This window comes from Arvicanthis niloticus, chromosome X (assembly GCF_011762505.2).
Source record: "Arvicanthis niloticus isolate mArvNil1 chromosome X, mArvNil1.pat.X, whole genome shotgun sequence".
NCBI classification, from domain to species: domain Eukaryota; kingdom Metazoa; phylum Chordata; class Mammalia; order Rodentia; family Muridae; genus Arvicanthis; species Arvicanthis niloticus.
In genome coordinates this window covers 109,380,898-109,395,562 of record NC_047679.1, presented here as the reverse complement: position 1 = coordinate 109,395,562, position 14,665 = coordinate 109,380,898, and positions in this window count along the sequence as shown.

Here is a 14,665-nt window from a genome sequence, read left to right as displayed (position 1 = left end):
ATCAAATTCATCAATTTGGCCGACTGATTTTTGGTACTTATTTTTAACATTTTACTTTTTTTTTTTTGGTAGAGGCAGAAGGGTGCTTATAGAGGCTAGACTATAATTTGAAGTTCTTTCCCTCTACCATGGGATTCTCCTGCTAAGCCATCTCCAGGTTCTTTTTGTACTTTTCTATTATCTCCGGCTCCACAGTGACCTTCCAAATTTTGTTTCCCAAATAGATGGTCTAAATTGTTGCCAATCAAACACAATAAAGAAAACATCAATTAACTTGAGGATTGGTGTACTTTGGGAGGGAGCTGGAAAATTGCATAAAAACAAACTGTGATGGTTTGAATATGCTTGGCCTGTGGAAAGTGGCACTGTTAAGAGGGCTGGCCTTGTTGGAGTAGGTGTGTCACTGTGTAGGCAGACTTTGAGGCCTCCTAGTGCTCAAGCTCCACCCAGTGTGGAAGAAAGCCTCCTAGCTGCCTGCAGAAGAGAGTCTCCTCCTGGCTGCCTTTGGATTGAGATGTAAAACTGTCAGCTCCCTCAGCACCATGTCTGCCTCAATACTGCTATGATTTCTACCATAATGAAAATGGACTAAACCCCTAAACTGAAGCCAGCCCCAATGAAATGGTTTTCCTTTATAGGAGTTACAGTGGTCATGGTGTATCCTCACAGCAATGGAAACTGTAACTAGGACAATTAACTATATTCAAAAATTGTCTCTGATTCTAGGCAAAGACTAAAAAAACTGAAAGTCCCAGAGCCACGGAGGGTGTGGTATCGGTGTCCTGTTTAAAGCTAAAGTCTCAACAGTCACTTATCCTCAGCACCTTGACTAGTTATGAGTCTGTGCATTAACTGTAATCGAATGCAAACAGAAGATTCTGTGCATAGGGCTGAGAGCAGCAATAATCTGTGAGTATAAACAAATTTAGAAGGCGCTTTGCTACCGTATCCAATTAGAAAAACAACTGTAGGCATCTTCACCAAGACCTATGACCTTCCCAGTTCCAGGCTTTCATCTAGGTTTACAATAACAAGTATGAATTCCGTCTGTGAAACAAGCATAAAAACCCAATGAGAAAGTGATTGGTTACTGCCATACAGTTATACTATTTTACCAGTAGGCACATTTTTGCTGGAAATTTTATTGAAGTTCACCGGGTTCACAGCTGAGTAAGACCATGGATGTGTCTTCTTTTCTAGAAGCCAGCATAGCATTTTGAAACACTATAAAATCTAGCCATCAGGAAAGAAGTTTCTAGATCAATTCCAACAATAGAGTAATACAGTTCTTCAGCAGCAATAAAGTAATCTTGCTCTGGTAAGCAGCCAAGAACAATAGCATGTGCCTGTATTCTTCAGGAGGCCTCTAGGATCTCCCTGGATAGCAATCTTACTGACAAGCCCTACCCCTCCCAATGATATTTTTATTAAATAACTGTGGTCTCTGAGAGCAGCATGTGTCTCTTCAAATTCTTTTCTTAAAGTATATATTTTAATTAGCTTACAAAATAGTAGGTTTTGACAAGGCTTTTTCATATGTCTTTTACCTTAGTTAACCCTGTCCTATATACACCTCATCTGCATTTAAACCTTCCCAACTCCAGTGTTCCCCCTTTCCTGCTTTTATATCACATGTATTATACTATTTCTCTCCATGAAGGATTCGTTTCCTTTTCAATAGCCCCATTCTAGCTTCCTGGCCTCTAACGGTACTCTAAGGTACATGCCCAAATCTAAAAATTCAAGGCTAGGATCTGCATATGAATAAGAATATGTGGCTTTTGTCTTTATAGGCTTGGGTCACCTCACTCAATGTATTTTTCAGCTCCATCCATTTTCCTAAAATTTCATTTTTCTTTGTTGCAGCTAGAAATTATACTGGCTCAGTGAATTGGCAATAGTAGTCTCTACTATAGGGTTCGTGGCCTCTCAAATCACTAGTATGTATTAAGGAATGAATTGCATCCTACTGAACAAGCCTACAGCCCAATTAAATAGTTTTTGGTTACCTCCTGGATACAAGTGACAGTGTTGTACCTTTTGGAATATATTGTCATTCTGGTCATTGTTGTAATTCATAGGCATTACAACTGAGTAGAACTATTGGTACTTTCCCCCCCTTAGCATCTTGTATGGTTACTTCCAGTACTATTCAAGCCATTCCTCAGAGTAGAGACATCCCGGTCGGTTTCAGCTTGATTTCTCCAAGTCCTGTGTTTGAAGTGTATGGTATCTTCAGTAGTAGGGTTACACCTTCAGTTTCTAGGACACATTCAATAGCTTACATTTATGCAGGGACTCTTTTGGACTTCCATGACCAACAACTCTAAAGGAGGTTTCCTATTTCTGCCACTGAAGTTTTGCTAAAGAGTTGGTGGCTCTTGGGGAAACACTGTCACCTCAAGTGACATATTATATATGTTTTCTGAGGTCCCATTTGCCAGTTGTTGGCTCTAATTCCTGAACAAATGCAGTCCTATTTAGATGGATCTTTCATTCACCTTTATTTTGTAGGATTTTGCCTATGATTTTTTTTCTAGTAGTTTAAGTGTTTCAGATTTCACAATGAGATCTTTGATCAAAGTGGAGTTGATTTTTGTGTAGGGTAATAGATATGAGTCCAGTTTCATGTTTCTATATGTGAACATCCAGATTTCCAAGAACTATTTTTTTAAGATTCTGTCTTTTCTCCAGTGTATAATTTGGGGATATTTTTGTCACTATCAGATGCCTATAATTATGTACACTAATGTTTGGGTCTTCTATTCTGCATTTCTGTGTTTGCACCAATATTATGCCGACTCTATTATTAGAACTCCATAACTGGTCTTGGAAAATGGAATGGTATTAATTTACAGCATTGTTTTTATTTTTTGTTTTGTTTTGTTTTTGGGATTTTTTTTGGTTGGTTGGTTGATTTGGTTTTTGTTTGTTTGTTTTTCATGGGTTTTATTGGTTGTTTTTTTCCCCCCCTCAGGATTGTTTTTGCTACTTAGGCTCTTTTGTAGTTCCATATTAATTGTATACTAACTGTATTTTTTTTTCTATTTTAGTGAAAAATGTTAGGATTTTGATTGGGATTGCATTGAAGTTTTAAATTGCTTTAGTAGGATGATCATTTTCACAATATTAATTCTTCAAATTCTTGAGCCTGAGAGGTCTTCCATCTTCTGATATCACCCGAATACCTTTCTTTGGTGATTTTAAAGCATGCACTGCATAGATGTTTCAGCTCCTTGGTTAGGTTTATTCATGGATAGTTTTAGAGGCAATTGTAAATGGGCATGTGGCCATGATGTCTTCCTCAGCATGTTTGCTATTGGTTTATAAAAAGTGTTTCAAGATTGATAAAAATTGAAATTTTTATCTAACTAGGTGCTCCATGAGTTTCCAAGTGAACTTTCATCCCAGTTTTACTTACTAATAGTGGCTACTAAAACTGCTTGTTGATTTCCTGGAGTTTGGCATACAGTAGAAACAGGGGAAGTGGACATCCCAAAAGAAAGCAGGATATGGACTTTATGAGGGACACATGCACATGCACAATCACTAATGAGAACTGTGAGAAGTTCCTGAGACTTTTCCTACAGCCATCAGTCATGTCCCTGCTTGCAGCTTACTGTGACTCAGCGTTGTACTTCCACCTTCGTGTTTTCTCAGTACCCAGCAGGCATGTGAGATCAATAGTGTTTGTAGAATTGATTTCAGTTACAAATCCACTTTTCTACCACTTGAGTCATCCCCCCTGTGTATGTCTATCTCCTCCCAGCTTGCTTCCTCTTCCATTCATACATTCATTCAATGTACACTCACTGCTTACATACTGTCAAGCTCTATGCTAGTCTGTGACAAGGAAATTTAACTTCTCATCCTACCCAGTCTCTATCCCTCTACATCTCGGTCTCAGTCTCTGTCTTCATCTCTCTGTCCCTCTTTCTAATATTTGTGTGTTAGATTGTGATTTCAGTTCCCGTTTCTCTTTTCACTTTCTATACATGCATTTGACCAACTCTAGTCACCAAATAATTCACTTCATGTTTGCTCAGCCAAATAGTGCATTCCTGTATTTTGGGTTTTTTTTCCCTCTCATTACTAAGGAAATCAGCACAGAACTCTCAACAACAGATCCAGTCAAGAGTGGGAGTCCATGGTTTCATGTGGGTGAAGTTGAACCTCCCTAAGATCCTTCCTACAAGCCATTTGTCACATTTCTAGGGCCTGTAGGGAGCTACCTGATCGTTGCTATGCCCATGTAAACCCATGCCCCTGGCTTTAAGTATCCCTGTTTAGAGTTCTCTGGGTCTCATAAGAAGTGCTCAGATTAACTTTCTATCCATAGCTTCACTCAACCAAAGTTTTATAGGCACTCATTTCTGTTAAATATTTTCAGTGCAATATCTCCTCCTTAAATCACCGATACTATTTTCATTTACCAATGAAAAAACTTAAGCTCAGAGAGCTAGCATGGCTATCCTACAGTCCAACAGTCAACAAGTGACGGATTAGACTCAGGAATTTGTATTTCTCCATGCTAGTTATCTTTCCCCTCCAACTCTCACCTATCAAAAGACAATATTTTAAAGTTATGTGCTAGTACACACTGGTTAATAGCTCAAGAAACATTGCCATTAAAAACCAATTTTAGAGATCTTTCATTTACAGCTGCCTGTCTGACATCCTTTCTTTAGTGTTTTATAAGAACCTCAAACTCATTTGCCTCAAACTAAACCCAACATGTCTCAGAATTCTCTATGTTCCTATACCCAATCCGAATCACCCTTCCCTGTTCATGACCACTTTAGTATTTACTGACCAGAAGGCTTCCTATGCCCCTTTTCTTTCTGCCAAGCATTAAAAACCTATGAATGATCATTTTATCCCCATGATACCTTGCTGAATTCTGAAACTACCTCTATATTCCCATGTCCAAACTATAAAAAACAGTAATTCATTATGGTTTGCTTTCATTTAAAGGAAACTCTTTAGTAACCATTTGCTACAAGTTTCTTAGTTTTTGTTCCTGCCTTTTGGACTGCCTTAGACAGCATCTTCAAACCATTTTGCTATCTCATGACCTCTTCCAGTTTCATATCATAACATTACATACTGTTATTATTACATCAACTGCTCAGCCCTTATCTCTACAATAGGCATCTTACCTAAACCATATAGACAGACATGCATCCAGTTGACTATGTGAGCACTTTTTTTATTTTTCTTGTTGCTATGGCACAATATATGACAAAACAACTTGAGAGTGTGTTTAATTTGGCTCACAGTTTGAAGATGCAGTCCTTCATGTCAGGAAAAGAATGATTTTTAAAAAGAGGCTTTCTCTGTGATGACAGGGACATGAGGTAGCTAGTCACATTGTTCGAGCAGTCAGGGAGCACAGAGAAATCAAAGTTGGAGTTGCACTGGCTTTCTTGTTTTTATTCACTCTCCCAGAGTTCAGAATTGTGTAGTGAGTATTTTGGTTTCTTTAAAACCCAGTTATGTTATGTGAATATGTTTTTGTTTTAAGCCCAGATGTGGGATAAGAGGCTGTTTCACGGTAGGTGATTATTGATTTGTTTTATGTACTAGTGGGGCATGAACTTAGCCAGCTGCAGATAGTTTAGTTTAATTCTGAGGACTCTGGACTGGGTGTAAATGGAAGAGCCCCAAAAGGGCCTGTAGTGGCTCCTGCTCCCCCTGCTACTGCCCCAGCTACTGCTTGTTCCTGTTGTTGTGGTTTGTCAAGTGACCATGAGCAAAGAGAGTACAAAAAATTTTAGATATCCTGATGATAAAGATTGGACTTCCCCTAAGGAACTCAACATCCCTAATCAGTAGGAAACAGTCTAAAGAAGTCCATGCCCACTTTCCCCTCTAACCTTTCTCTCTTACCTAGTGTTGAGGCTAGAAGGGATTAGGGTGGAATGAAGGTTGAAAGGAGGTAGAGGTATAAGAACCCAATGAAATAGATTTGAAAAAAAAAACACCAAAAGAATGGGTTTTCTGTCTTCAGTTAAATCTCTCTGGAAAATTTCACACTTAAAGGCCTTGAAGGCATGCAAGTTAGGTGATTTCAAATTCAGTAAAATTAGCAACGAAAGGAGCCGTTACCTCCATGTGGATGCTAAGAAAGCTCTTGAATTTACAGTATAAACCAGATTCCAGGTCTTCAATAAATTTCAAGCCTGCTTCTGTCTCATGACCCCCTGTAGTGAAAAGTGGCAGCTCAGTTATTCTTGTTGCTCAAGGCTTGGTGATTTTAGGACACAGCTAGCATGCTCTTGCCACAGGGTGCACTCACTTGTCATTTTCTGCAGATGAAATGCTCTTCTCCTGCCTATATATTTGATACACTTTTTCATTTTGCTACATTGTCTGTTTGTTTGACATTTTAGCAGATAGCACATTCCTGGCCACCCCTGGAGCAATTTCCCCACATCACTCTGACACTTTAATTTTTTTCAAACAACTTGTTACTACCCAACTATTTATTTCCTTATTTGGTCAGCACTACCTCAGCCATCTAGAATGTAAGTTCCTTGAGAACAGGAAATTTCTTTTGTTACATCATCACCATAGTTAGAGCAGCATATAGGGTATATAAAACACAAGTGTGCAGACAATATTTACTAAATTAAAAGATATTTGAAATGAATAATCATATATATGTCAAATGTTGTGCATTTTTAACCTCCCAGGCACCTGCATCTTTCTGTGGAAATTTAATAATTCCCTTAAGTTCCAGATTAACTATTACTACTTCTACAATGTTCTATTCAACTTATCTTACCAAGACAGAATTATTCTTCCTTTTGCATGTTGATCTAACTCAAGCATATAATTCTTTAGGTTACTCATTATATTCTGCCTTGTGTTAGAGTTATCTATGTACAGGGCTGATCCCATGACTTAATATTGAGTTGTTTAAACCATGGAATTCCCCGAAGTGTCTAGTGTGGTATCTGGGACATTGTTAAATTGAATGGAAGAGAACCAAATGCTTATTATCAAAGTAGACAACTCCAATTAAGGATAATTAGCTTGAGAATGGCAGTGTTACCAGCAACTCAATTAATGAACTCTAATTGCTCTTCTCAGACATGGGCATTAGCTCGTATTCAGCTTTTGGCTGTAACATGTATGGAGCATCTTGTTCTTATCTGATCTGTGAGCTGAATGAGTTATAGCAATGTTTTCTGTGCCCCCTCCTCTTGATGGCAGTTGTTAGCATCAGGGAAACCATGGTAGGTCACATGCCTTTCTGGTCAGCCCTACTCCCCCATGGGGAGTTCCTAGAGAGGTACACTGTCTCTCTCTTTAGGCTTTATACTGCTTAGATTAGAAGAATAATGTCACTCTAATCACATTGGGAGATATTTAGAGTAAAGGGATCATTGCTTCTGCATCACACTGGCGCCACACTAGGATAACAGGTTGCTTCCAAAATAAGAGTCTGCCCAGGGCAAACATCAGTCATACCTTCCTAAAATATGAGGGCATTATTAAAATTACCACATTGCCTCTATCAGCACTATGTTTCTACAACAAGACTCAACAATCAACATAAACTAGAAGAACCATCTCTTGATGGATCTCAATTAGTATCCTGTCTTTAGTGAAAATCTGCGGTGATTTGAATAAGAATAATCCCAATAGGCTCTTGTATTTGAATGCTTGCTCAGCAGGGATTGGTACTATTTGAAAGGATTAGGTGTGTCCTTGTTGGAGGAAGTTACCTGGGGTGAGTTTTGAGGTTTCAAAGGCCCAAGCCAAGCCCAGCACTTCTCTTTTCCTTCTGTTTGTGGATCCAGATATAAAACTCTCAACTTTACCAACATTGTGTTGGCTTGTAGGTTGCCATGCTCCCTGACATAATGATAATTGACTAACCTCTGCAAGTGTATGCAGGCCACAATTGAAGTCTTTCTTTTATAAGTGTTGAAGTGGTTATGTCTTCACAGCAATATAACAGTGACGAAGATAGTATCTCTTTCCCAAGCCTTTCTACAAAGATCAGGGCTCCCCATGAAGCGATGTAATTAATATGTACACTTAGGTACCTAATAGGAATTACACTTACAGTTTCCCTGAAACAAACAAGCAAAATCACAAATATCTCCTAATCTTTTTTTTTTCAAATATGTTCCTTCTTCACTTGACAGCAACTTCATTCTTTCCCTTGATCAAGTAAGAAACTTGAAGTTATCCTTAACTTTGGAGACTTTTTAAACCCACAGTTTGTTAATAAAAATTGTTATATCAAGCTTCAGCATGATTTCAATATTCCACTTCCACCACTACCATTCCAGTCTAAACCAGAAACTTCTCCAATTATGTTGCTTAAATAGCTTCTAAATGACTTCCCTGACTTTATTCTTGCCACTCAGTTATTAGTACATTCTCAATGGAGTAGTCAATATGATTATATACACATAATACATATCATGTGTTTTATCTTCTCATATATACATGTCATATTATGGAAGTATTCCATTCAAACATTACTTTTGTTTAAAAACATGTTTGTTGTTGCATGCAATAGTGAATTTTACATGTCAACTTGAAACCCTTGAAATTTGATTGAGCTAAGGGGTTATCAGATAGCTGGTTAAAATATTGTTTATGTCTATGCCTGTGAGAGTATCTCTGGAAGTTATTAGCATTTTAATGTGGTAAACTGAGTAAAGAAATCAACCTGTCTAATTCATTGAGGGCCAGAACAGGAAAGGAAAAGACAAATGATTATTAACTTGTTGTTTACCTGAACTAAGAAATCATCTTACCTTGTCCTCACTCATACCTCAACAATTCTTGTTTCCAAGACTTCAAACTCAAAACTTCATTATATATAACACTAACACGTTGTGGGACATCTCAACTTCCATAATTATCTGAGCCAATTCCAATAATTCATATATACACAATATATGCCCACATATACACTTATTCCTATGAATTCTGTTTCTCTGAATAATTCTAATATACAGTATAACACACACAGTATGTGTGTTAGACTCATCTCCATCCAGTTCTGTAACATTCACATTGCTCCAAAATAAAAACTCCATAGTTTTAAAGCAACCACCCCTCAGTCCTTCCTCTACTCAGCCCATGCCAATTATTAATATCCTTTCTGCCTCCACAGATTTTCCTATCCTAAACATTCCATATAAATGAAATCATATACGCTTTTATGATTAGCAGCTCTTTTTCACCTGAAATAGTGCTTCTACAGTTCCTCCAGGCTGCAGTATTCTGACAATATGCAGGCATGTACTCCATAACATTTTGCGTGTGACTAATGCTTTATCATTTTACAGATATGTCACATATTGTCTATCTAGTTGTCCACTGGTAGTCAGTTGGGCCATTTCTACACTTCTGTGCTTATAGTATCCAAGGTTGAAATTTGACATCAAGTAAAGTTAGTTTCTTGTAAGGCATCAGTAATTGTCATCTTTGTTTTTCACCTAGTCTTCTTTTGCACATTCATGTTCACATTTCCTTATAAGGGCACCAGTCATATTTGATTAGGATCCCAACGACCCCCTTTTAAATTAATCAATCCCTTTAGTTCCCCATTTCCAATATAGTCACATACTGAGGAACTGAAAATCGGGGCTTCAGTAGATAAATGATTAAGGGATACAATTCATCTTATAACAGCTGCTTTCTATTTTTCCTTAGAATTGTTCTCTATCAAATAAACCACATATTTTACTCACATACTGCATCTACCATTGTCTTTCTCCTCTGCTAAAGCATATGCTAAGCTAAGTTACTTATGCCTTATTTTGCTCAATAACATGCATATCCTTAGTGCCCAAAACAGTGCTCAGAACACAATGGGTCCTTAGTAGAGAGATATACATGGATATTTTTTGCTTCATCCTAGGAGCTGCTGAAAACTGGGACTTTTAGAATATGCAAACAAACTCTCTCCCTCATCAGTGAGGCCTTTCACCATGATTGAGAATCACATCTCTTCCTGACTAGGCTGTGATTCTTCTCTCATTAAATAGCAAGAGTAGTGTTTGCTTTATATGAAATTATTCATTGTAGGTCCAATGCTAAAAGAAAAAAAATCAATGCCCAGTGAATAAATTCTCTTTAATGTGAGTCATGTTAACAAAACTGGAGATTTATGATCCAAGCACCTACTCTTCCTGCTTTGATATTGGGCTTCTGATGTTAATTTGATTTATTTGTCTCTTACCAATGTACAGAGACTGCTGAGCTGAGGAACTTTTTGGCGCAGTGTAAAAAGGATTGGAGATAATGCACTCTGATCCCCAATTTGTCCCTAATTCCTGTGCAATTTAGAGTATACAATTTACCCTCTGAAGGACTGGATTTTCTCATACATAAAATGAGACAATGGGAGAAGGTTTTTCAGCATTCCAAGTCTTATTAGATGGCACCATCATTTACCTTAGGCCCAAATCTTTAAAGTAACCTACATTTCTCTCTTTAACTCACCCATTGACTTGAATCCATCAATAAGTTCTGCCCTGCCAAGCCCATTCCATCACCTAAGGTTATTTTCTATTAAGCAAGTATTTATCATTTATTCTCTGTTTACTTTGGTATGAGACAGTATCATTTCTAGCATGGACTGTTGATACAATCTTTGGTCTGTGTACCCATCCAAGGTTTTTTGTGTGTGTGTAGTTGCTGCTTAATTTTATGTCAACTAGAACCCCATAAAAGTGGAAGGAAAGAAAATCTCCACCAAGTTGTCTTATCTTCTACCTTGGTATGTGCATGTGCAAATATACACTAACTAACCGACTAACTAACTAACTCTATATGTATATGTGTATGTGTATATGTATATAATACTTTTTCATTGTAGCAGCTAACTATATATCATTGTTCCATTTGAAACCAATCAATTTTCCACATTAGTCAGGGGAAAAATTCCAATACCCATAGTCTTAGAATTCTTATATCCTGATCCCTAATATTCTAGCTTGACCTCTTACCATATATTTAAGAGTTCCAACTCTTAATATACTCTCCAAAATAGAATCTTACATGTTCAAGTTACTGGTCTTCACCCATCTACAATTATCCACAACTCTCACCAGCTACACACACATCCATGCCACTCCCCTTTCCACAGCCAAATCCATTCACCTATCATGATTGACATCACAAGATATCTTATGTAAGAATTATCTCCTTTACCCCACTTTGAACCAAACTGTCTCTGATTTTGCTTCCAGAGTTTTGTAGACATCAAGAATATCATTATTCCTTTCCCTTGTAATAATCTATTTGGTCCTAAGACTCTACCATGAGAATAACTGTAAACTCTTCCTGGGGAAAAATAATGCCTTGCTCATCTTGGCACCCCCAGAACAGAACCCTAGTAGATAAGATAAAAAGGAACCCAGAATTACCTTTTAGACCTATTTAAAATATCCATAAATTAATTTAGTCATGTCATAAAACTCAAGTTCAAGTCTTAACTCCATCTGCAGTATATCTCTGTTAATTAAACAATTTATTCTATTTATTTATTCTTCTTTCAAGAAATATATGCCAAGCACAGCCTTCCCTTCTCCCCACTACCTACCCTTTCCAATAGATCCACTGCTCCTCCAATTCCCTTCAGAAAAGATCAGGCCTCCAAGTATTATCAACTGAACCTTGCATGAAAAAGATGCAATAGGACTAAGCATATACTCTCATATCAAGGTTGGATGAAGCACCTAGTAGGAGAAAAAAGGTCCCATGAACAGGCAAAAAAGTTGGAGACACCCTCACTCCCATTGTTAAGCATCTAACAAAATCTCCCAGCTAGAGAATAACAACATGTATGCAGAGAGCCTAGAGAAGATCCATGTAAATTCGGGTGGATCAAAGACTTCAACATAAAACCAGACACTCTGACCCTGACAGGAGAGAGTATAGGCAGTACTTGAATGCCTTGAATACAGCACCACTGGAGACAATTTCCTAAACAGAATACCAACACCTCAGGCCCTAAGATTGACAATTAAATAAATGAAACCTCATGAAACTAAAAACCTTATGTAAGGTGAAGAAGTCTGTCAATAGGAAAAAATAGCAGCCTACAGAATGGAAAAATATTTTCACCAATTCCATATCTGGTAATTAATATTTTAGGACATTTTCATTACATACCATTCTATTGGGTAATATACCCAAAACATTTCAATTAATTTTAAATAACATTATAAGATAGATATGTATATTATTGTCATTGCTTTATAAATGAAGAAATAGACATCATACTGATATAAAAATTAATCAAGGTCACAGATATTGGGATATTGAAATTTAAATATTCCCTTCAATATTATAAAGAGACATATAAAGTCACCTTGTCTCCAAGTTTAGGAGTTGATGGTAAATTGTAATAGTAAATGATGACATCTAGTGTGGTGAGAAACTGACTAAAGCAAACCTGCATACTTGTACATTTTCTCTTCCTTTCATATAACAAGTGAGATTATGTAATATGTTTTAAGAGAGGTTTACTTAGATCACAGTCGAGAGGCTCATAGTCTAATATTATACAGTTGCATTTTCTCTTTGGTGGCTACCCCTGTAGCTCATAATAACATGGGAGATGGCACCACAGTGTGAGTGTTCATGAGAGGGTAAGATTTCATGATAGAAGGAAACCAAAGAGAAAATGAGGAAGGACTAGACTTCCTATAACAACTTGCACTTAAAATAACTAACTGAGGGTCCCTGAAAACTACCTTATTACCTACTGAGGTTAAAGTCTCCAATAACTCCCATTATGTTCTACCTCTTAAAGGTCATGTCATCTCTTAAGATTGTCACATTGGAAATCAAACTTTTAACCAGTATACCTTTGGCAGACAGTCATGCATCATGACAAAAACATAGAATCTGATTCAAGTCCAAGATAAACACTAGAGAAGAGTAAGAGAAACCAGCTTTTTATTTTTGATATAAATCTATAGAATGCTGTATAACACAGTATATGCTTCCTTTTCCATTTCTTCTCCAGGAACTGTGTGTGTGTGTGTGTGTATCACATGCTTGAGAAGAAGAAGACATTGATATGTCTAATTAGGACTAAATTAAATATGAAATATATTTATGATATAGAAACAGAATAATTTTCTTTTGAATTAAGTATTAAGGTTTCTTTTCCCACATTCTTGGCCAACCTGTCATGAAGAAACTCCAAAAATAATACTGCCTTTTTTACTACCTGATTTAAATGTTTCAGGATTTACAATTTTGAAAGAATACAAAAGTTTGATACTGGTAAAGATTCTTAGAAGAAACCTACAAGTATATGGTATTGTACAAGTAGTATCTTCAAGGCTTCATTTTCCAAAGTTTCTTCAAATGAAGTTCCCAAAGAGAAGGGAAATACTAAAGATACTGAATCTTCTGAATGTGATGACTTGTGGATTAAGACCCTTTCCCTGAAAAGATATGGTTCATCTATAGAATCTCTGACTTGCTTGGTTTCCACAAATATCCAGCTATAACTGGCATTTTATGTCTTTGTTCCCTCTATCCTAAATGCACTCTCCTTGTTTCTTATCCTAACAAACTTCAACTTGTTAATTAATCCTTCACTCAAGAATCTTATTCTGAGAGACTTTTTTGACTTTTAGGCAACTGGGGCACTTCATCACTTGCAGTACCATGGCACTGAGATCATTGCTTTAAAATCACCTTTCACACTAGTCAAGATCAATGAACTTACCAGATTTCAACGTCTTCAGGGAACCTCATGCTGACTTACTTTGGTTTTATCCCAAATCCTAATCTCACCCCTATTTGAGCTGGTAGAGTGTGGTTACTCAACAAATGAGGAACTTTTAATAAATATGAGACAATGTGAAGGATACTGGTGTCAACTGACAGGGCACAGGAACAGGAATACAAGGAAAGATGAATCCAATTTCTCCCAACAGATCTTTGAATAAGTCCTGTGTGGGCTGATTCTTGTTGTCAGCTTAACTACATTTAGAATCAACTAAACCCAAGCACCTGGGCATGCCTTTGAGAAAGTTTATAATTGGATCCCATTAGAGGTGGGAACCCTAAACCTAGGCCACATCTCCTGGTGGCAGCCTGGATAAAAGGATATAGAAGGACACATTTTGCTTTTTGTGTGCTTGCTCTCACTCACTGGCAAATGTATTTTGTTGCTAAGGAATTCCTTCACTAGTTTTAGAATCTATTTCTTCAGGATTTCAACATAAACATAAGACCAGCTGACATTGTGCTTTATGGACTGAGCAATTACTAGGTTCTTTGTCTATCAGGAGACAGCTAGTATTGGGGTAGCTGGACCACAGCCTATAATCCACTCTACTAAATCTACTTTTAATATATATTAATTATGTCAATTCAGTTCTTCTAAAGAACCCAAACTAATACACCCTATAACACAGAAAGCCAATCCCTCCATTAGCTAACAAGAGTCAAATAGTTCACAAATTCCAAAAGTACCTTTTCACCCGCCTCCAAATGATTCTTTCCCTTAGGCTGTCCAATAAATTATCAAATTCCATATGTGCCTTATTTACTGTCATTCAGATTCCTACTTTCATATTATCTTTTAGTCTACAGCAATGTGTTGTTGAACACATTTCTTTCTCTGAAAATAGAACCAATCAGTCTGAACATACTTGGAAATGTT